This window comes from Cetorhinus maximus, chromosome 14 (genome assembly GCF_964194155.1).
Source record: "Cetorhinus maximus chromosome 14, sCetMax3.hap1.1, whole genome shotgun sequence".
Classification (NCBI taxonomy): Eukaryota; Metazoa; Chordata; class Chondrichthyes; order Lamniformes; family Cetorhinidae; genus Cetorhinus; species Cetorhinus maximus.
The window spans coordinates 78,814,002-78,836,279 of NC_135892.1; the positions used below are offsets into that span (position 1 = coordinate 78,814,002).

Genomic DNA, 22,278 nt, shown 5'->3' on the forward strand with positions numbered 1-22,278 from the left:
TTTTCAATACATGGAATGAAAGTGGAATATGCATCAGCTTTTTGCTCTGTCGTACCATGTAACCAACAGTGCAGCATGTTATCGCTCTGAAGGAATACTTTTTAAACTACTAAGTGCCTGTTAACATTCCATAATTTCTTCAAGGGCTACATACAAATTTTTCTGACGCAAATCAAGTTTTTCAGATGCACGAACCACCTCCACTCAAACTGCTGGTAAACTGTAAGCAGTCTATTCTAGTTCCTGTCAATTGAAGAAACCGTTGTGTTGTCAGAGATCAGCAGTGGCTTATCTTTCCACTTTCCTTAAAAGGAGTGGAGGGAGGCCCAGTGATCAACTCAGGAAGTACTGTCCTTTACTGATTTTAGGAACTTGGAATTCTTCTCAATGTACCATTAAACCTTCAATTTTCACTTCATCTGATCTCAGCAAACAAAGCAATGGAGAGGGAGGGGGAGGATCCAGTTGTTGTGGTCCACGTCGGGACAAATAACATACATAAGACTAGGAAAGAGGACCTGTTTGGGGATTATCAGGAACTAGGAACTAAATTAAAGAACAGGTCCTCAAGGGTTATAATCTCCGGATTACTACCCGAGCCACATGCAAATTGGCATAGGGACGCGAGAATAAGGGAAGTAAACACGTGGCTAAAGGAGTGGTGCAGGAAAGAGGGGTTCCATTTCATGGGGCACTAGCATCAGTATTGAAACAGGAGGGGTCTGTACCGTTGGGACAGTCTCCACCTGAACCAATCTGGGACCAATGTTCTAGTGAAAAGGGTAAATAGGGTGGTCAACAGGACTTTAAACTAGAAAGTGGGAGGGGGAAGGGAAGGGTAAAACTCCAAGTAGTAGGACTAATGGTAAACAAAGCAGCAGGTTAGCATGTGGGGGGGTGGATTCAACTTCATGGAAAATTATGAAAAAACTGAAAAGGAAGGAGAGCCCAGGAGAGGCTATTAAAGTCTCCAGAACACAAAATAGGACAGAGTGTTTGGAAAGGGCTAGGAATCTAACTTCAAGCACATCAGATAAAGGGACGACAATGAGAAGGGGGACGGGAAATATGGGACTGAAGGTGTTGTATCTGAATGCACGCAGTATATGAAAAAAGGTAAATGAGCTTGTGGCGCAGATTGAAATTGGCAGGTATGATGTGGTGGGCATTGCGGAGACATGGCTGCAGGGGGAATCAGGACTGGGAGCTAAATATCCAAGGATATACATCCTATTGAAAAGATAGGCAGGTTGGCAGAGGGGGCAGGCTTGCTTTGTTAGTAAGAAATTATATTAAATCAATAGCAAGAAACGACGTAGGGTCAGATGATGTAGAATCTGTGTGGGTAGAGTTGAGGAACCGCAAAGGTAAAAAAAAAACCATAATGGGAGTTATGTACAAGTCTCCGAACAGTAGTCAGGATGTTGGGCACAAGATACACCAGGAGATAGAAACAGCGTGTAAGAAAGGCAAGGTTACAGTGATCATGGGGGATTTCAATATGCAGGTAGACTGGGAAAATCAGGTTGGTAGTGGATCCCAAGAAAAGGAATTTGTGGAATATCTACGAGATGGCTTTTTGGAGCAGCTTGTGGTGGAGCCCACTAGGGAACAGGCAATTCTAGATTTGGTGATGTGTAATGAGGCAGATTTGATAAGGGAGCTTAAGGTGAAGGAACCCTTAGGAGGAAGTGACCATAATATGATAGAATTTACCCTGCAATTTGAGAGGAAAAAGCTGGAAGCAGATGTAGCAGTATTACAGTTGAATAAAGCTAACTACAGAGGCATGAGGGAAGAGCTGGCCAGAATTGACTGGGAGATGAGCCTAGCAGGAAAGACAGTGGAACAGCAATGGCAGGAGTTTCTGGGAGTAATAAGGGAGACACAGCAAAAATTCAATCCCTAGGAAGAAGCAGCATACTAAAGGGAGGACGAGGCAACCGTGGCTGACATGGGAAGTCAGGGACAGCATAAAAGCTAAAGAGAAAGCATACGATGCGGCGAAGAGCAGTGGGAAGCCAGGGGATTGGGAAGCCTACAAAGGCCAACAGAGGACAACTAAAAAAGAAATAAGGAGGGAGAAGATTAAATATGAGGGCAAACTAACCAGTAATATAAAAGAAAATTGCAAGAGTTTTTTTAGATATATAAAGGGTAAGAGAGAGGCAAAAGTGGACATCGGGCCACTGGAAAATGACGCTGGAGAAGTAATAATGGGGAACAAAGAAATGGCGGAGGAACTGAATAGGTACTTTGCGTCAGTCTTCACGGAGGAAGACACGAGTAACGTCCCCAAAATTCAAGAGAGTCGGGAGGCAGAGGTGAGTATGGTGGCCATTACCAAGGAGAAGGTGCTAGGAAAACTGAAAGGTCTGAAGGTAGATAAATCACCTGGACCAGATGGATTACACCCCAGAGTTCTGAAGGAGATAGCTGAAGAGATAGTGGAGGCGTTAGTGGTGATCTTTCAGGAATCACTCAAGTCAGGGAGGGTCCCAGAGGACTGGAAAATCACTAATGTCACCCCCTGTTTAAGAAGGGAGTGAGGCAAAAGACAGGAAATTACAGGCCGATTAGCCTGACCTTGGTCGTTGGTAAGATTTTAGAGTCCATTATTAAGGATGAGATTTCAGAATACTTGGAAGTGCATGGTAAAATAGGGCAAAGTCAGCATGGTTTCATCAAGGGGAGGTCATGCCTGACAAATCTGTTAAGAATTCTTTGAGGAGGTAACGAGTAGGTTAGACAAAGGAGAGCCAATGGATGTTATCTACTTGGACTTCCAGAAGGCCTTTGACAAGGTGCCGCACAGGACGCTGCTCAGTAAGATAAGAGCCCATGGTGTTAGAGGCAAGGTACTAGCATGGATAGAAGATTGGCTGTCTGGCAGGAGGCAGAGAGTGGGGATAAGGGGGTCCTTCTCAGGATGGCGGCCAGTGACTAGTGGAGTTCTGCAAGGGTCAGTGTTGGGACCACAACTTTTCACATTATACATTAATGATCTAGATGAAGGAAGTGAGGGCATCCTGGCTAAGTTTGCAGATGATACAAAGATAGGTGGAGGGACAGGTAGTATTGAGGAGGCGGGGAAGCTGCAGAGGGATTTAGATAGGTTAGGAGAATGGGCAAAGAAGTGGCAGATGGAATCCAATGTGGGGAAGTGTGAGGTCATGCACTTTGGTTGGAAGAACAGAGGCATAGACTATTTTCTGAATGGGGAGAGAATTCTGAAATCTAGAGTGCAAAGGGACTTGGGAGTCCTAGTCCAGGATTCTCTTAAGGTTAACTTGCAGGTTGACGTGGTAGTTAGGAAGGCAAATGCAATGTTGGCATAGCTGAGGCTTTATAAGGCTCTGGTCAGACCACATTTAGAATATTGTGAGCAATTTTGGGCCCCGTATTCAGGACGGATGTGCTGGCCCTGGAGAGGGTCCAGAGGAGGTTCATGAGAATGATCCCAGGAATGAAAGGCTTAACATATGAGGAAGATTTGAGGACTCTGGGTCTATACTCGATGGAGTTTAGAAGGATGAGGGGGGATCTGATTGAAACTTACAGAATACTGAAAGGCCTGGAAGAGTGGACGTGGGGAAGATGTTGCCATTAGTAGGAGAGACTAGGACCCGAGGGCACAGCCTCAGAGTAAAGGGAAGACCTTTTACAACAGAGATGAGGAGAAACTTCTTTAGCCAGAGAGTGGTGAATCTACGGAATTCATTGCCACAGAAGGCTTTGGAGGCCAGGTCATTGAGTGTATTTAAGACTGAGATAGATAGGTTCTTGATTGGTAAGGGGATCAAAGGTTACGGGAAGAAGGCGGGAGAATGGAGTTGAGAAACTTATCAGCCATGATTGAATGGCGGAGCAGACTTGATGGGCCGAATGGCCTAATTTCTGCTTCTATGTCTTATGTTTTATGCTCTCACTTACAATGCTGAAGCATCCCTTATGTTTTGTGGAAATTAAGCTCATAGTACTGCGCTAGCCAGTTTCCCCAGTGACCAGGCTATACATCACATGGATGTTGAAGTCTCTTGGCTATTGTAAGGATTGAGCATTATTAGGGTAAACATGTAAACACAAGCTGCATATTTGTTCTACAACTCCTACAATGGAAGAAAATTGGTGAACACAAGCATTTTTAAACTTTTAAAATGAATTGTCCACTCCAAAAACCTAAGTGCATGAAGCCTTTGGTCCATTGAACTGTTACATTAGCACGCTGTGACATATAATCATAGAATTATACAGGGCAGAAGGAAACAACTCAATCTATTGTGGCTATGTCTGCTCCTTGGCAGGGCTGTCCAACTCATTCCACTCCCTCGCCCTATCCCCATAACCCTGTAAATGCTTTCATGACAAAATCTGACACCTGTATTGCCACGTGTAGCGAGTTATTTTCTCTGCTCCACTAGTGAGGTCAACAGCAAAGTCAAGACCCGTTACTTACGAAGGGAAGGAGAGAAAAATAAGATAACTCAAAACCTGTCCGTTTATCAGTTTGGGGGATGTCAATGGAATCTAGTGATTAGAGACAGGGCAACTGCATTTAGACAAGTACGAGCTGATTGAAGAGAGGCAGCAGAGATTTGTGACGGGTAGGTTATGTCTGACCGATCTAGTTGAGTTACCTTTGGCATAGAGGATAGGGGAGTGTCTATGGATGACAGGGTATTTGATAAGGTTTATGCAGGAAAACACCAAAAATTAAAATAGATGGAATTGGAGATAACCTTGGTAATCTGGAATTAAAAGTCTAATGATGACCATGAAACCAGTGTTGATTGTTGTAAAAACCCATCTGGTTCACTAATGTCCTTTAGGGAAGGAAATGTGCCATCCTAACCTTGTCTGGCCTACATGTGACTCCACACCCACTTCAATGTGGTTGAATCTTAACTGCTCTCTGAAATGGCCCAGCAAGCCACTCAGTTCTCAAGAGCAATTAGGGATGGGCAATAAATGTTGGCCTAACTAGCAACGCCCACATCCCATGAACAAATTTTAAAAAACTAATCTATGTTGGTAATTGCTTGGGGAGATGGAGTGTAAAGATAAAGGGGAGATTCTCTGATTGGGGGTCAGTACTTGCCATAGCACCAAAGATTGTACTGGGACCTCTGCTTTTCACCATAACATGCACACACACACAACCATATAGACAAATACAAATACACAGATATACATGTCTTGGATGAATGAATTGTGTTATGTATTCAATTTTATAAATGACATGTAGGAAAGTAATTTGTGTCAATTGAAGGAGAAATTAATCGAGGGGCTAAGGGGGTGACTAAAACTATGGCAGATGGCTTTCAATGTGGGGATGTGAGGGGTTCTGAAACAGACACACCAGAATATTTATTTTAATGGTGAGACACTAGAACTTGTGGGGAAGCAAAAAATGACCATGTGGTCAAATCACTAACAGAAGACAAACAGCAAGGGAGCTGGAACAGTAAAGAGAAGTAGTGATGCATCCTTGTACAGTTCCATGATCATATTCCAATTAGGATAATAATTTCAGTTTTGGTATTCCACCTGAAGAGATACAACTTCACCACAATGATACTGTAACTTGAACAGTAAAATTATCAGGTCAAGTTTTGTTACCTTGGTTTTTCGTCCCTTTAGTTTAGGTGTCTGAGCGGTGATCTAATTAAAGCCTTCAAAATGATAGTCCAGCTGCCAACTGCACTACTGAAGACCAAAGCAACTTTAAGAAAAGGATATACGATCCTTCAGTCTTGAGGTTTTCGAAACAAGTGTTTGAAATCCAAATTGGGCCAGCAATAATATTTCATTAAAAAGCAAAACACTGCAGATGCTGGAAACCGGAAATAAAAAAAAATGCAGAAAATACTCATTATAATCAGGCAGCATGTCAATACCCCATATGAATCGACTTCTCTCTCAAGAAGTACATCGTTTATGTATTTTTCCATAACCCAATCCTACCCAATTTCACTACTGCTGCCTCCTTCTCTGCAGTACTTGCATCTGTCCTAGTGAAGAACTTACTACGATTTTTAAAAAAACATGGCTTTCCTTTGTCCTTCTTTGCCACTGCATAAAAATGGAAAACCAAGGTTTAGATCATGCAGAGGCAGTTGCAATTACTTGTAAATTTCAAGCTCAAATTTAGTACCTTTCATAAAAGCTGTTGGCAATGTGAGGAAAAAGCCTTCTATGTAACAAATAGCTTGGATTTTGAATGCACCGCCCAATAGGGTGGTGAATAAAGACTGAACAGCTGTTTTCAAGAGGGGATTGGATAAATACTTAAAGGAGAAAAACTGCAAACATGTGGAGAAAGAGAAAGGGAATGGGAATAACTGAACAGCTCTTCAAAAAATTTGATGGGCTGAAAGACCTATGGTGTCTTATTCTACGATTCTATGAAAGTATTGCTCATGGTACATCAGATGATATGCTGGTTTGAGAATTACACTTTTAGGCCATGTAATGCACAATTTATTATTTTCTGAAGGTGGAGCTATGCCCCTTTAATGCTAAGAACTGGTAGTAAACATTGCTGCACTTAAATTTGGAATTTTATTATTTGATCAAGAAATGTTACAGATTAGAAAGCATTCAAACTTCAGGTTGAAGGTCAGAAGCATTCAGCAATAAGCAAATGTCTTTCTTCTCGAATAGATGTGGTTGCCAAGGTCACAAAGTTCTCACAGCAGTATCAATAAGGTCAGAATTACCTGGAAAAACTCAGCAGGTCTGGCAGCATCGGCGGAGAAGAGTTGACGTTTCGAGTCCTCGTGACCCTTCAGCAGAACGGAGTAAAGTTAGGAGAGGGGTGAAATATAAGCTGGTTTAAGGTGGTGGGGTGGGGAGAGAAGTTGCAGGGGTGGGGTGGTTGTAGGGACAAGCAAGCAGTGATAGGAGCAGATAATCAAAAGATGTCACAGACAAAAGGAACAAAGAGGTGTTGAAGGTGGTGATATTATCTAAGAAGATGTGCTAATTAAGAATGGATGGCAGGACACTCAAGGTACAGCTCTAGTGGGGGTGGGGTGGAAAGACTGACAGGGTATTACAGTTATAGATTTAAAAATAATGGAAATAGGTGGGAAAAGAAAAATCTATATAAATTATTGGAAAAAACAAAAGGGAGAGGGAAGAAATGGAAAGGGGGTGGGGATGGGGGAGGGAGTTCAAGATCTAAAGTTGTTGAATTCAATATTCAGCCCAGAAGGCTGTAAAGTGCCTAGTCGGAAGATGAGGTGCTGTTCCTCCAGTTTGCGTTGGGCTTCACTGGAACAATGCAGCAAGCCAAGGACAGACATGTGGGCAAGAGAGCAGGGTGGAGTGTTAAAATGGCAAGCGACAGGGAACGTCAACTCTTTTCTTCTCCGCCGATGCTGCCAGACCTGCTGAGTTTTTCCAGGTAATTCTGTTTTTGTTTTGGATTTCCAGCATCCGCAGTAGTTTTTTGTTGTTAGTATCAATAAGGTGTTGTGTTCTATTTGTTTCTCATACTTGACTTAATATTGTTACAAAAATGTACACCAAAAACTAATTTTGTAGAGACACGCGTAACAAATCAGACACTTGATTTGTTTTTCTCCTACAGATACTGTTTGACCAGCTGACTACTGCCAAATTTTCTGTTTTAATATTAGATGTGCAGTTGAGATTATATATTTATTCATTTTTGTGAACCTCCCAGTTCATGGTGAATTAGATGAGAGTGTGGGATATCATGTAAATGGAGAACGCATTATCCTCATGTTAAGGTCAATGTATGTCCATGTTAGAGTAGAAGGGAGCACTGTCATAATATATTAAGAATATTTTCGCTCTCACTGGTTTCTTGTTTTATTTCAAGATGGTGCGTTTTTGTATCGTGTTTGTGGACTGTATGTTTTGTCTGAATGTGCTTGGCTGCGGCAATTATTTGCTTTCTGAGCTCTTATGGTTATTTCCATATACAGTTTAGTTTGTAATAGCTATTGGTCAGTTATAGTGCAGAGCCCAAGGCAATTAAATTGGTTCAATTGGAAGGGGGCGATAAATGGAACAATACAACTTTTGTTTGGGCATGGGAAGGGAGAGACAATAAGCAACCTTGATTTGATGGCATAAGAGATTTAGGTGTTGCTGGTTCAGGATAATAATCTCAGATGTGAAGTCCAATGTTCTGCATAGCTCCATCACACAGTTAAATGGCATTCAGGCAGAATCTGGTAGCCAGAAGCTAGCTCATTTGGTATTTGATATTCAGGCGTGGGGGAAAAATAAATAGGCTAAACACAGGCGATCAGTGGCTTCATGAACTGTGAAAGAGACAGGAAATGCAGGACAAGATAAACAGTTGGTTAAATGCAAGAAAGGAGATGCTTAGGCCAGCAACAGTGTCTCAGAATGTACACTGCCCCTCAACTGTCATCACTTGGAATCCATCCACCAAACTATATATAACATAGGAATCGTGTCGGAGGTGGTCAGAAGGGAAAAGAATCAGGGGGGCAGCGGAAAGACAAAAAGAATTGGGGTTCAGGATCAGAATCTAACAGAATTGACCTCAAGAGAAAATATTTTTCAAGCATTTAGAACCGTATTGAGCTAAGAGTAGGAGCAAAAAGAAGCATCAAAACTAGAAAATTGCCCTATGAGCTGATGGGGTTGAACGAATTTACGACTACAGGCATAATCCTGATGGATGGGTCATGAACACAGCAAATGTACAGATAGATGAATAAATGGATGTAAGTGGACAAATGTAACTGTTACAGTCTGTACTTGCCTTCCAACTCTTACCGTGGTGTACTTTTAAATTAACCATACTATATCTTTTTGACTATTGTAATCAATTTGATATTAATCCTCAATTGTGGCAAAGTATTCCAAATATCAATAACTATGACAAGTTTCTTGTAATCCCTTATAATCTGTCTATTTATCTTGAAATCAACAGCTTTTGTTCTCTTTTGCCAATGGAAATAATTTATCTTGACGATGTCTATTCTTTGTGCCTTTTTAACATCTCTACCAAATCCCTCACACAGACCTAGTTGCGTTGCCTTTCCTGGTAACTCAAACCCTTTATCCCTGGCAATACTTTGATAAATTTATATTGCATTTTCTTTATAGCCACTCTGGACCTGTTGCAGGGACGAGTCCAAAATAGTGCACTGCCATTACTCATTCCTTCTCCCACACCTGGAGCAGGCTGGTAGGCCATGACCATGGCCAACCCACGTCCACTGGCATTTTACCAGTGGCAGGGTAAGCACACCCACTCTTGGGCCAATGGAGGCACTTTCGTGGTCAATTAAGGGCCTCCTCTCACTGCCACCAGGGGTATCCACACCTCATGATTCGGCCACCAGATATATCCTGGCAGCAGGCATATGGGAGGTGTTCCCTTCAGTTCAAACACCCTGCAGCCATGGAAGGCCCTGAACGCTTGACCACCCTGCAACTGACCCTTGGGCCTGCAGTACTGGCCCCACTGAGGCTGCCCCACTTATCCTGAACTTCAGCCTGCTGCGACGCTCCTGCTCAGGGACTGACTGCAGTTCCAACAGTGGCCGCCACTACCACTGACACTGCTGGAACTGGAGAGCCGGAGATGGGACAGCCGCCCTCATGAGGCCTGAAGCCACAACCTCAGGCAATTAATTTACTGAGCCATGCAAAACTGAATTATGATATCCTGGGATGATGAAAGCAGACTTGCCTCTGACTTTCCATCCAATGACACACAGCACACAATTAGCCTGAACCCAAGGTCAAGGAACCTGGATTCTCTGGTTCAAACACTTCTTAAAAGCAAATTTGCAGAGACCTTCACAGGATGGGATATTTCGAAGAAGTGCACAAGCACACCTCAGAAAAGCCTGCATCCCACTTGTTAACTGTGACAACCCTGAAAGACATTAATTGATTCCTTAAAAAGGAAAATTATGAATTTTGACTTGAATTTTAAAATTTAATTTTCATGGCACGAAACAGTAAACATCAAAGCTGAGGGCTTGAGTTATGTTCATCAATTCAAGTCCTGTGCTCCAAGATTTTTATTCCAAAACTGTAATCATAAAACCTACTGACTTGTTAAAAAAAAAATCAGAACTTGTAACGTGCAACATTTATCCATGAACCTATTGAGGATGGTTACATCGACACCAAGAGAACTGGTGAGAACACCATGTCACTTTTCCCCAGGAGGCTCAATGCAATTTTGGTGCAAACAGGCACATAACCTGGTCAGCAATGGGCCTCCCACATGATCAAGGCCCCACTAAGACAGAAAACCTGCTCTTGAGAGCCGCCAGCCAGAGACTGTCAAGTCTCCTTGCTGGCAGTGCCACTGCAAGTAGTGGCTGCTGCGGTAGTGCTCTGAGGCCTTCACCAGCAACCATTATTGGGTCCCTCAAGATCGGGAAGTAGGGCAGATGGAGGTCACAGGGAGGGGAATGGCTGCAAGGGAGTATTTGGGGGCGGGGGGGAGAGGAGAGATAAAGAGTGTCAGAAGCAAGGCTTAAAGGGCCTCCCCCTCTACCAAATGCCATTTCCCTTGATCGAGCACCAACTGCCTGCCAAGGGACCTACAATGTATGCCGCTGGAAAACCTGACTAGACTTGTTGAGCGACTTTCAGGAATCCCGTGAGGCTTGTTAAACCCTGAGCTACCATTAAAACCAGTGGGCTCAAGGATAATTGGCTTTAATACTCCCAAAAGTGACACATGTTGACAAAGCTTTTTGTCTTGCACTCCTCAGGCCAAATGCAAGAATGCCAAATTTCAAATGACCACAACAATTTATATTACAGAAGAACAAGGGGTGCTGATTGACTGGAAAGTCAACCTGATTGGCTGAGGTGTTGCCATGGAGAAAGGAGCAAGCCTATTACAAAATAGTCGGAGGAACTTCTTGCTTGATTCAATCAACCAATTGTCAGGATGTACAGTCTATGAATGGCTGTTGTTAATAGGCAGTGTACAAACCAACGACAACCAGCCTGTGCTTGCAAAGCCCAGAATGTCTACAGTTAGATGTGATTCCTCAACTGGGCAATACTTGCTAAATAATCCTGAGTACACTAATAGCTACATTAACAACCAATTTAAGATAACCAGTCAAGCTCATAACATGGCTCATTTATGTTTGCTAGAAACAACATACATTCATATGCAGGGACCCTTTGCAGACCAAAGGAATATGCTCAAACCTTCCGCCTTTTTTAAATTACCTGGAAGCATGGGAAGTCTATTGTTCCAGGTTGCTTTTTCCATGGCTATGTCTCAGTCAACCAGTTGACTTGCCAACCAAATCAGCAGCCCTTTTCATCCTGTAGTATAAATTGTTGTTACCGTTTGAAATTTGGTATTCTTGCATTTGGCCTGGTGAGTGCAAGACAAAAAGCTTTGGCAACATGTCTTTCTTTTCAGCAATTGGCTTTTAGTGGCTTATTGATGAACTTAACTGACATCCCACAGCAGGCCCTTCTGGCCCCGCCACCATTATGCCCACACCAGCAGACTTAGATTCCACTCAACAACTTTCTCCCCTCCTTGAAGCCTCCCCACTTGGCTATACCTTCCATCATTTGCCCTGCCAAGATCATCGTGGTGGCACTTATCACCAGATCACTCTTTGGCCCGACTTGTCATGCATTTTCTCCATCTCAGAGCATCTCACCTTGTTCCATCCCTCTCACCTCGTTAAAAATTCTCATGTTAACAGCCTCCCAAGTATGATAAAAGTTTTCTCACTGAAATACCTTCACTGCTTTCTTCCCTCAGTCTCTAAGCCAAACAATTTCTCATTCTTGTTGATTTCAACTTCCATCTCAACTCAATGCTCTCTCTCTCCTGAACTCACTGCCCTCTTTCCAACCTAAATATCTCCCTCCATGTAAACATCTCAACCTATATTCATGGCCACCCCGTTGACTTAGCCATCTCAGGTGGGTCTTGCTCGTCTCATCATTCCTATCTCTGATTGCTTCCTTGCATCACACTCCACTCGCATGACCTTTTCACACCTCAACCCGACCTCCTTCATTGGGGGTTTGGTGTGCGCGTGTGTGTGTGTGTTTGCGGGGGGGGGCGACGACATGTAAGTGAACTGCAGGATAGCTTTTCTAACAACAGCACTTACAAAGTCCTAACAATCTAGTCTTTGGCTGTCCATTGAACACAACATTTCTGGAACTAATGATTTGCTTAATCCCACCCTCACCTCCACCTTTGATGCACTAACCTCCAATAAACTAGCCACTAACTGGAATGAACCTCATCTCCACTCTGATTAAATCCAAAGGACACAACAAACAACTGGTTTCGTTATCCATCACCAGGTCTGGCTAGATCACACAACATTCTCACAGGTCCTGCTCTAGTCAAGTTACAACTACTCACTATTCTAGGATCATCCTGGAACGCAAAGATAACTCAGCTTCTTTTCTCTACTGCAGACCACAGTCCGAAACCTCTCTCCTCACCTCCAACATGTGTGAGGAACTCATGGATTTCTTCTGTCAGCAAGATTGAGACCATTTAATCAGTTAGCTCTTTCACGTCCCTCCATTCTCTTAGCCCGTCTTGCCAAAATTTCTCTAAACCTTCCCCATTGTCTTAGCACTGAACTCTTTAGGCTCTCTCCAATCTCCCTTAAGTCCTTGTCAATCTGCTGTCATCACCCCTCTCAAAAACAAACCATCCATGCAAACCATCACCACATCTCCAACCATTCATTCCTCTCCCCAGACCTTGAATGCGTAGTAGCCCACAAAATCCGTGTTTGTCTTTTCTGGAACTCTATGTTTGGATCCCCTACCACAGCACCAAAAAGGCTCTTCAAGTCATAAATGACATCATATGTGACTGGCAAAGGTAAACTTTCCTTCCTCATCCTTCTCGACTCGTCTGCAGCCTTTGACTTCAAGTTGACCACATGATCCTCCTCCAATGCCTCTCCACTGTTGTCCAGCTGGGTGGGACTGCTTCAAACCTACTCCAAACTCTATTCCCTAGCTGCTGAATCCAGGTTTATCCCTGGCAACAGTCTGAGACTGAAACCAGAGTGTTTGCAACCTTGGTATCATATATGACCCCATAATAAGTTACCAACCTCATATTTTTGCCATCACTAGGACAACCTATTCCATCTCTGTAACAACTGCCCCTGCCTCAGCTCATCTGTGGCTGAAACCCTTATTCATGCCTTTTTTAAACCTCTGAACTTGTCAATTCCAATGCAGTCCTGGCTGGTCTCCCACATTCTGCCCTCCGTAAATGCTATGTCATCCAAAACCCTTCTGCCTGCATCCTAACTTGCACCAAATCCTGTTAATATATCATTTCCATGCTCACTAACTTGCATTGGCTCCCAATCAAACAGGGTTTTGATTTTAAAATTCACATCTTGTTTTCAAATCTCTCTACAGCTTCACCCCGCCCTTTTCCTGCAATGTCCTCCAGCCCCACAACCTGAGGTATCTGAGCTCATGTATCTCTGGGCCCTTGAACATGCCCCCATTTGAACTGCTCCACCATTGGTGGCTGCGCCTTTGCTGCCTCAGCCCAAGCCCTGGAGTTCCATACCTACATCTCTCCACCTCCCTCCTTTGCTTTCCTCCTTTAAGCTGCTCCTTAAAACCTGCTTCTTCAGCCAAGCTTGTGGTCATCTCCCCAAATTTATCCTTATGTAACCTGGTTTCATCGTTTTGTTTTAAAATGCTCCCATGAAGCGCCGTGAGACATTTTAGCATGTTAAAGGTGTTACATAAATACAGGTTGTTGTCACCAGTCAGCAACCACTTAACAGTTTACGCATCAATATTGTAAAAGGATGTTATTTTTCTACTCACGCAATAGGAGTCTGATTGGTGCACAGCATTCAGGAGCAAACCTATCTGAAGAACAAAAAAATATTTCACTAATAGTGCAGAAATATCAATTTGCTGAGTTGGTGCGAGGATAAATCTCAAATCTAATCACTTTCACAGCAATCTTCAGTGGGTGCATGACAAATGAATTCCTCTTATCCTATACCACCCCACTCCATTAGATCATTCAAGTCGATGACTGCAAATAGACGCCTCATTAATGGTATTACCAACACAAAATATTTAAATAATACCACATAGGCAACTTATTAAAAAGATTTTCATTTTCCCCATCTTCAGTTCCACAGGATCAACTATGAAATGTTTACTTCCCTGTCGTTTTTCAAACTAGCAGTCAGCCTAACCTGATCAGACAAACAGAAAAGTATAACTGCTGCAAACCAGATGAGCCAAATGGCCTGCTTCTGTGCAGCAGTATTCCAACATTTTAAATGTTCGAAGTCTTAATCACAACAGAATATCCTAAAAATACACAGGTGTTTGACTCTTAAATACCGCCTGAAAAAGAGCAATTAGAGATGGTCAATAATTGCTGGCCTAGCCAGCAACATCACATCCCATGAGCCAAAAAAAGGTACATCACGATCCACACAGAAGTTGATTTTTTTTTCAGGTGACAGAACCATGCGAGCAGGGTGCACAAATGGAACTCTTAACCCATTTTAAAACACTTACAGCTCTGCTGTGTATTTCCACCATGTGTTTTTTTTATTTCTGTGGATCATGATAATATTTGTGGGTAATACTCAGTTCCTGTGTTCTTCAGAATATCTCAGAATTGGATACTAACATGAACGCTGTACCTGCTTAGTATTTCCAGCATTTTCTGTTTTTATTTCAGATTTCCAGCATCCATAGTATATTGTTTTGCCTCAAAAACAATATGCTTACTTCAATGTAGAGGTCAGTGTGAAACTTCGCCATGACCTTGCATCCCTTTTTCGGTAAGCAGCTGTCTCAAATGAGCAGCTTACTAGGATGTCTGGAAATATGCCAATAAGATGGGACTCATTGGATGATTAAAAAATTCAATGCAACTAAGTTTGCATAATTTAACTTTAGAATCTGTAAAACAAAATTAAGCCTCAGAAATAAGTCAGAAGGCTTTACATTATATGGAAAGGAAATGCAGTAAAACAAAATCTACCTTTGTAGATAGAATGATCTAATGACTTTTAAGTGAGAAAGCTAGAAATGACTTGTTCCACTGAAGCTCATCAATATATAAAATATTCTTATATTCCATTTTTTTAAGCAAGCGTTTGGTTATAAAAGGGCATTACAGAAACAAGCCATTTTAAAATTGCACTCAGTATCTAAAACTGGTATTACAGTTCAGATGTATGAAAGGCTGTATACATATTTTTAAAATGCATTATTTCCTCAGCGCGGCAAAGGAACTCTATCTTGAAGTCCTGGAGTGGGGCTTGATCCTGCAGTCTTCTGTCTGATACAAAAGTGCAAACAATCAAGGCAAGCTGACATTTTGTGCAAATAAATTAATTGTTCACCCAAAACAAATCTAATTTTAGTTGACAAGTGGATTATGCAGTCTTGATTATTTACAAGAAACACTTCAGTGAAATGATGATACTTTAACAAGGTAGTTAGCAATTCATAAACATTTTCACTCAGGGATACAGAAAGCACAACACGAAATTAGTGAGTAACTGGATTTAAACCTCGAGCAAAAAGGCCTTGTAGGGTTTTGATAAACACAACAGCAAAAGACAAACCCCCCTGGCTAGATTCAATTGAGTTATTAACTCAACATAATTGCAGAGAGACTAAGGAGAAGGTCAGAAGACATTTCTGTACACAGAGTCGATAGACCATGGAATGTTTTGCCACAGGCAATGGTTGAAAAGCAGCCTGAGAGTACATCTGCCAATTTAGTGGAAAATTTGGATCAGTTTTGCATTGTGGCCTTATGCTCAAGTGGGAGTCATTTTGAGACTCCTGAGACTCCATTCACAATACACCATTATTAGCAACAAACAAACAACTTTCATTCCATCAGTTTGGGCCAGACTTAACACTGACCTAAAGGTGAAAGGTGCTAAACCATCGTCTAGTACTGATAATGAAACGTATTACCAGTTCAGTTTAATTGTATCTCCTGACTTTACCAATTCCAATTAGGGCCGCAAAATGCAGTAATGAGAATAATATAACCAGTCTGGCCATGGAGACACAGAAATAACATTGTACTACTTTAAATCTACATATCCTCGTAAAGGCATCACATTCATTGCTTTGAAAAATAGTGCATTACATTTCCATTCTGTCTTGATGCGCTGTAATTGTTCTCCCCATATCACCAATTTTCTTCCCTTACCTTAAGTTAGTAAGATACGCAATATAACCCATTAAGCTATGAACAATCCTACAGTTCCTTCAACTAGCAGCCATTCCTATCTTAATGAGCCTGGACAGCAGGTGGCACTGGATTTTGACTATAGGGGACAAAAAGAACAGGGTAAATATCACAACTTGCCACCCAATAAGCTCTTCATTTAAAACTTGGCTTCCTGTGTGACCCCCGAAGCTCTTCCATTGGTGGCAATGTTGTCAGCTGCCTCAGTCCAAAGCCCTAGAATTCTGTCCTGAAATCTCTCCACCTCTCTCGTCCTTTAAAATGCTCCTTAAAACTGATCTTTGACTTAGCTTTTAGTCATCTTCCATAATACCTTGCATGGCTGAGTGTCAAATTTGGTTTGTTAACACTTCTGCTAAGGGCCTTGGGACCCCACAGCCGCTATATGAATACGAGCTGGTGTTGTTATTCGGGTTTGGGTAGGCAGGGGAGAGAAAGTCAAGTCAAGAGAATGCGATGATAACATTGCAACAGTATTGAAAGGAAATAACTTGCATTAACGCAGCACCTTTCATACCCTCAAATCTTTCCAAAGTTACTCACAGACAATTAAGTACCTGTTAAGTAAAACCACTTCAGGCATAAGCTCATTTTGCTTTCTGCTCTGCTGTTAAACAAGTTTTGAAAAGGCAAGCAAACAGCCAATTTTTACATCATAACCCCACTCACTTATTGGCTGTTTGAAATTATATAAACCTTCTGGTACAGTAAGTTTCTTGTTAAATGCAAAGTTCAAAAACTGCTCATCATTTTTGTGATCTTATCTAGAGCAACATTAAAGCTGTTGCAACTGGCCCCAGCATCCTTGGACCAGAGAAGCCAAGGTAGAGGAGAAAAAATTGGCAGTGCCCTGCTTCTGACTGATCCCAATTGAAGGTACGAAAATACCAAGTGTCGCTACGTGCTGTCACCTATCCCCGGTGTTGTGAAGGATGGGTCTGGCCACGCTGCCACGGAACGCTCCAAGTAGTTGGACCGTGCCATACCACCTGGCCCTCACGGAAAAATTTATGCAGGGAAGCACCTTTGACCACAAGTCTATCAGGCAGTGGTCGGCATGTAATGTCTTAGAGGCCCTGTGGGAAAAGGAGATGGTGGGTCCTGTCAGATGGTTCCCCAGGCAGACTGTCAAAAAGTCATTTGGCAGAATGCCTCATCATCAGAACTTTCCAACAAGCACTAAGGTGTAGCTTGGCTGGTGGTGAGAAAGGCCCTTACCGTCAGATCCTTCCAACACGCCAGGAGTCTCAACCCCTTTGCATGTTGCCCTCGAGGTGGCTGTGGGGGGGGACGAGACCATTGTTCACCTCCTTGTGGAATGTGCCTTTGCAAAGGAGGTCTGGAGAGAGATGCAGTGGTTTTTGTCAAGGTTCATCCCAAGCAGTGCTTTGACACAGGACTCTGTGCTCTACGGGCTGTTCCAAGGGGGACACACTGAGACAAACATCAACCGCAGCTGGAGGATCATCAACTCGGTGAAAGACGCTCTTTGGTCTGCCCGAAACCTGTTGGTCTTCCATTGCAAAGAGTTGTCCCCGACCGAGTGTTGCAGGCTGGCACATTTCAATCTCCAGGACTACGTGCTGAGGGGCACACTAAAGCTTGGGGCAGCCGCCGCAAAGGGGAAAGGTCGCTGTCTAAGGCCTTCCTGCCATCGTGCACCAAGGGGCTGGGAAAGGTATAGACTCCTCAGGCTGTACAGCTCACAATAAATGTATGCATTGAATACTAATTGTATTGAAGCACATCAGAGTGCAACATGATGTATGTCGATAGTTCAATGGTATTGGAGTTGTCTGTAATGACCATGTTGAAATGATTGTAATATTCATTGATTGTATTGAAGCAACTCGTGTTCCATGTGTAAAAGTTGAATCTGATTGCACTTTATGTGATGGCGATTTGGCAATGTTTTGTGATGTTCTTTCAGATATTTTATGAATAAATTATATTTTTCAAAAAAAAATCCCAATTGAAGTTACAAGACCAAGCATGTGGTGGGCCAAAAAGAGTATTTAGAATTTGCCAATCAATGTCCACACATGTTGAAAAATAGCCACTTTTAAGCATGTTACTTGAAAGATGCAACAGCATATTTTGTATTCTTGGAGGCAGAATGCATTGGTACACCAACTTGATTCTCTATAAATAGAATTACTGCCACCAATGAATTACAATCAGCCGTAATGCCAGAAAAAAAAAAATTAGAAATATTTTTGGACACAAATTCACCAGTAAGGAGTGAGACAATGAAAAGATTTTCAACTGCAGATGATGCATAAAGAAGAAAATAAATTTCATGCTCACATTACCATGCTGATCTCAAATCTGATGTAGTCCAATTCCAACTACAATTAATTTACATAATCCTAATACAGGCATCCAGTAGCAGACAGTCAAATTATTTAAATCACAAAGTTTTAAAAGAAAACTTTTCCTTCTCTTTAGGTTCTCTTGTTACCTTTGCTCCTTGGCCAGAATTCTTCTTGGAGCTTGGTGTGAAGCAGATTGCATTGCGAAACAATTGTTCTAAAGAAAGTAGTAATGAATAACGCATTTGAGGGCGAGTTGTATCCTTTAACATCATCACCCACCTCAAAACTTGTCAAGAAGCACTGAACCACCAAACTGGAGATGAAGCCCTCATCCATTAAAAAATACACAGCCAATATTTACTACAAAAGCAAACTATTTCCAACCCTTCCCTAAACATGTTTTGAAAATTGGAGGTCAAGTGCAGTTAAGTGAACTGAAATTTAGATATACATCAATTGAACTGCTATCCAGCATGGATCTAAACTGCAGTCCGAATTCTGTGCTACGCTTGCAAGAAAATAAATCCAAGCAAAGAATTGAAAAAAAATGAAGTCAATTTGTTTTGTCAAGGGACTGATTTTATTTTCAAAAGGGCAAGCAATTATTGAGGATCTTATACTGGATATTCAACTGAGTTCACAAATTAATGGCTTTGCATTTGAATGGTGCCTTTTACAACATTAGGATAGCTCAAAGTGCTTCACAACCAAGTACCTTTGAAGTTCATTCACGGTTGTCACGGAGGACAGCCAATTTTCTTTCAGCAAAGTCCACAAATAACAATGAGCGCGCAATGAGATGACCTACTTTTGTGATGCTTTGAAGGATAAATACTGGCCAGAGTACCAGGCACAATATTTTTGTGCTCTCCTTCAAAAATGCCATGCATCCCCTTAAACAGCAGGCAAGGCCTTGGTTTAAATTTCATCCAGAAGACAGCACCAACTCTACAGATCTGCCTCAGTATTGTACTGATTTCCTTTTCCAAAAATATACTTTATTCACAAGTACATCACAACATCACATGAACTTGAAAATTACAGAAAATGTCATAAAATTTGACTTATCTCCATACAGCATTTCCACTCAAGATGCCTCAATACAACTGTAATATTCTTGATATTTACAATATACATTCCATGTCAGGCATACGGCTCGGGGGCAAACATTTCAAATTGAAAATTACAGAAAAAGGTGCAATAGAATTAAACTTTCGTCTAAAACAGCATGTTCCATTCTGAGCCACTCGTTACAATTTCAATACTCTTGATATTCACAATGTATATTCCTTGTCAAGCAGACAGCTCAAGGGGTTCTCCACAGCTTCCAGCTCCTTGGTGTACTATGGTTGAAAAGCCTCAAACAGTGACCTTACCCTGTAGCATCTTTGTGACGACAGCCTCAAGCTTTAATCTACGTCCCTCAGCATGTAGTTCTGGGCCTCGGAATGTGCCAGTCTGCAACACTGAGGACAACTCCTCGCACTAGAAGTCCAACAAATTTTGGGCAGACTGAAGGGCACCTTTCACCGAGTTGATGGCCCTCCAGCCACAGTCGATGGTTATCTCGGGGAACAGTCCGAGCAGCACAGTCCTACGTCATGGAGCTGCTTGGGGTAAACCTCGATTAAAAACCATTGCATCCCTCTCCGGACCTTCTTTTCAAAGGCACATTCCAGAAGGAGGTGGACAACGGTCTCTTCCCACCATGGCCACATCAAGGGCAAGACTCTGGGTGTTGAGGAAGGATCTAACAAGGAGGACCTTTCTCACGACCAGCCAAGCTACGTTTTGGTGCTTGTTTGAAAGTTCTGACGATGGGGCATTCTGCCAAATGACTGACAGTCTGCTCAGGGAACCATCAGAGATGATCTACCATCTTGTTCTCGCACAGAGCCTCTAGGACGTTAGGTGCAGACCATTGTCTGATGGACTTCAGGTCAAAGGTGTTTGTCTACATAAATGGTACAGCATGGTCCAACTGCTTGGAACGTCCCGCAGCGACATGGTCAGTCCCATCTTTCACAACACTAGGGACAGGTACAACCTCAGCATGTCGTGACACTTGGCGCTTGTGTACCAAGGGTCCACACACAGCTTGACACATCACACCTTTTGATTGTGAATGTATGTCAGAAAGGGAGAATTTCTGAGACTTCAGATTAGAACATGGTTAGTCTTAGCTGTGATGTCCTCAAATATCAATAATCATTCTGCAGGTACATTGTTGAAAATAGCCATTTAAAGGACTGGTCCTGATTAAACTATCCCCAGGCATCTTTGGGATTAGGAAAAAAAAAACTGGATTGGAAAGCAAAAATTTAGCAAAACTAAATTTCAGAGAAATTTCAATTACCTTAACAGCATTCAATAAATCTGATCGCAAAACATCTTGTGATGTACTGTTCAACCTGTTAAGCGTTTACACAGCCCCAAATCTTGTTTCAACATGCACTTGATTCAATTAGCAAATCAAAACAAAATGCCTAACATGTGCTGTGTAATTGGGACAATTGTTCAGAGTTACCATTTCTCAAGTGGCAACCTCACTGGGGCAATTGGGTGATTGGCGGGGGCGGGGGAATCAGTAGTCAATTTAGTCGCAAATGGGACAAAAAGGCAAGAGTACATCAACTTGGCACCATGTTTAAAAATAGCATACTGATGCACTATACTCTTGTGACAGTTCCATCAACAACATTAGCTAACCAGTACTTAACATGAGAATACCCATGACTTGTTATGTAAGCATAACTGGATTGTGCTGTTCAACAGCTTTGGCTCCAATTGTTAACACTAAAGAGTCGACATCTTCGTGCAAATTTGAATTAAATGTAAAACGCAAGATGTGACTTTATACGTTAGAATCAACACATTCTTTTATGAACAAATAGTTTGTGTTCTCCTTTCAACAGTAATCTAGCCAACCTAACCAATTTTAAAACCAAGTTCCGTACACAAGGCTGTTTATTCATCAAGAAAAAAAATCAAGAACCAAATCAAACTTTTACACAAAATACCTGTACAAAGGAGAAATTTGGTGTTCAGAATATAACATCGTATCAAAAATAAAACCGTGTAATAAAAACAATTCAGTGACTGGAACAAGTCAGAAACATATTTATTTGGAGTAAATTGATAATTTGTGATCCAGAGACACCAGTAAATCTGATGATGTTACTTACATCGTTCGTCTGACAATTAGATCATGAATTAACCATTTTAACAAAACTAATTAAACCTACTTTGTGGGCAACAACTTTAAATTGTTGGATAGACTTTGGGGCACAGGAACTTTCTCTGATTGATTTCTGTGGGAACAGCTCAATATCCAATGATAACACTAACACCTAACTTCATTTGTGTTTTTATTTTAAAAAAAAGGTACATGAAAAGCCAATGCCTCCATCGGCTGGTTCAGTCAACGAGTAACTGAGGCTCGTAAACAGAGCATTGTCTCTGGTTTAATCAATCTTGTGCTGAGTTAGCTGATTTGGGGCGATGGTGAAAAAGAGCCCAAAATTAGCTCAGCTAGAACTCCTATTCTTGCTCTCTATGATCACAGATATCCTTGCTGGGCATGTGGACATCGAACAGAAATAGGATTTGGTGCTGCAGCAAGGGACTTTATGAATAAAGGGTTTGCCAACAGTTGTTGTCAAGGGACAGACATGAAAAGTGTATATTTGGAAAAGATATCCTGACAGC

General features: G+C 42.0%; 1 protein-coding gene across 2 annotated transcripts in view; it reads right to left on the reverse strand.

Moving 5' to 3' along the window:
- The window catches only part of LOC144689757 (transcriptional-regulating factor 1-like), a 131,471-nt gene extending 117,570 nt beyond the window's left edge, over window positions 1–13,901 (reverse strand). For both annotated transcript variants that reach the window (XM_078557136.1, XM_078557135.1), the window contains exon 1: window positions 13,840–13,901. The gene's annotated coding sequence lies outside the window, so the exon portion shown is untranslated. The remainder of the gene's footprint in view (window positions 1–13,839) is intronic.
- Between the last annotated feature and the right edge of the window lie 8,377 nt (window positions 13,902–22,278).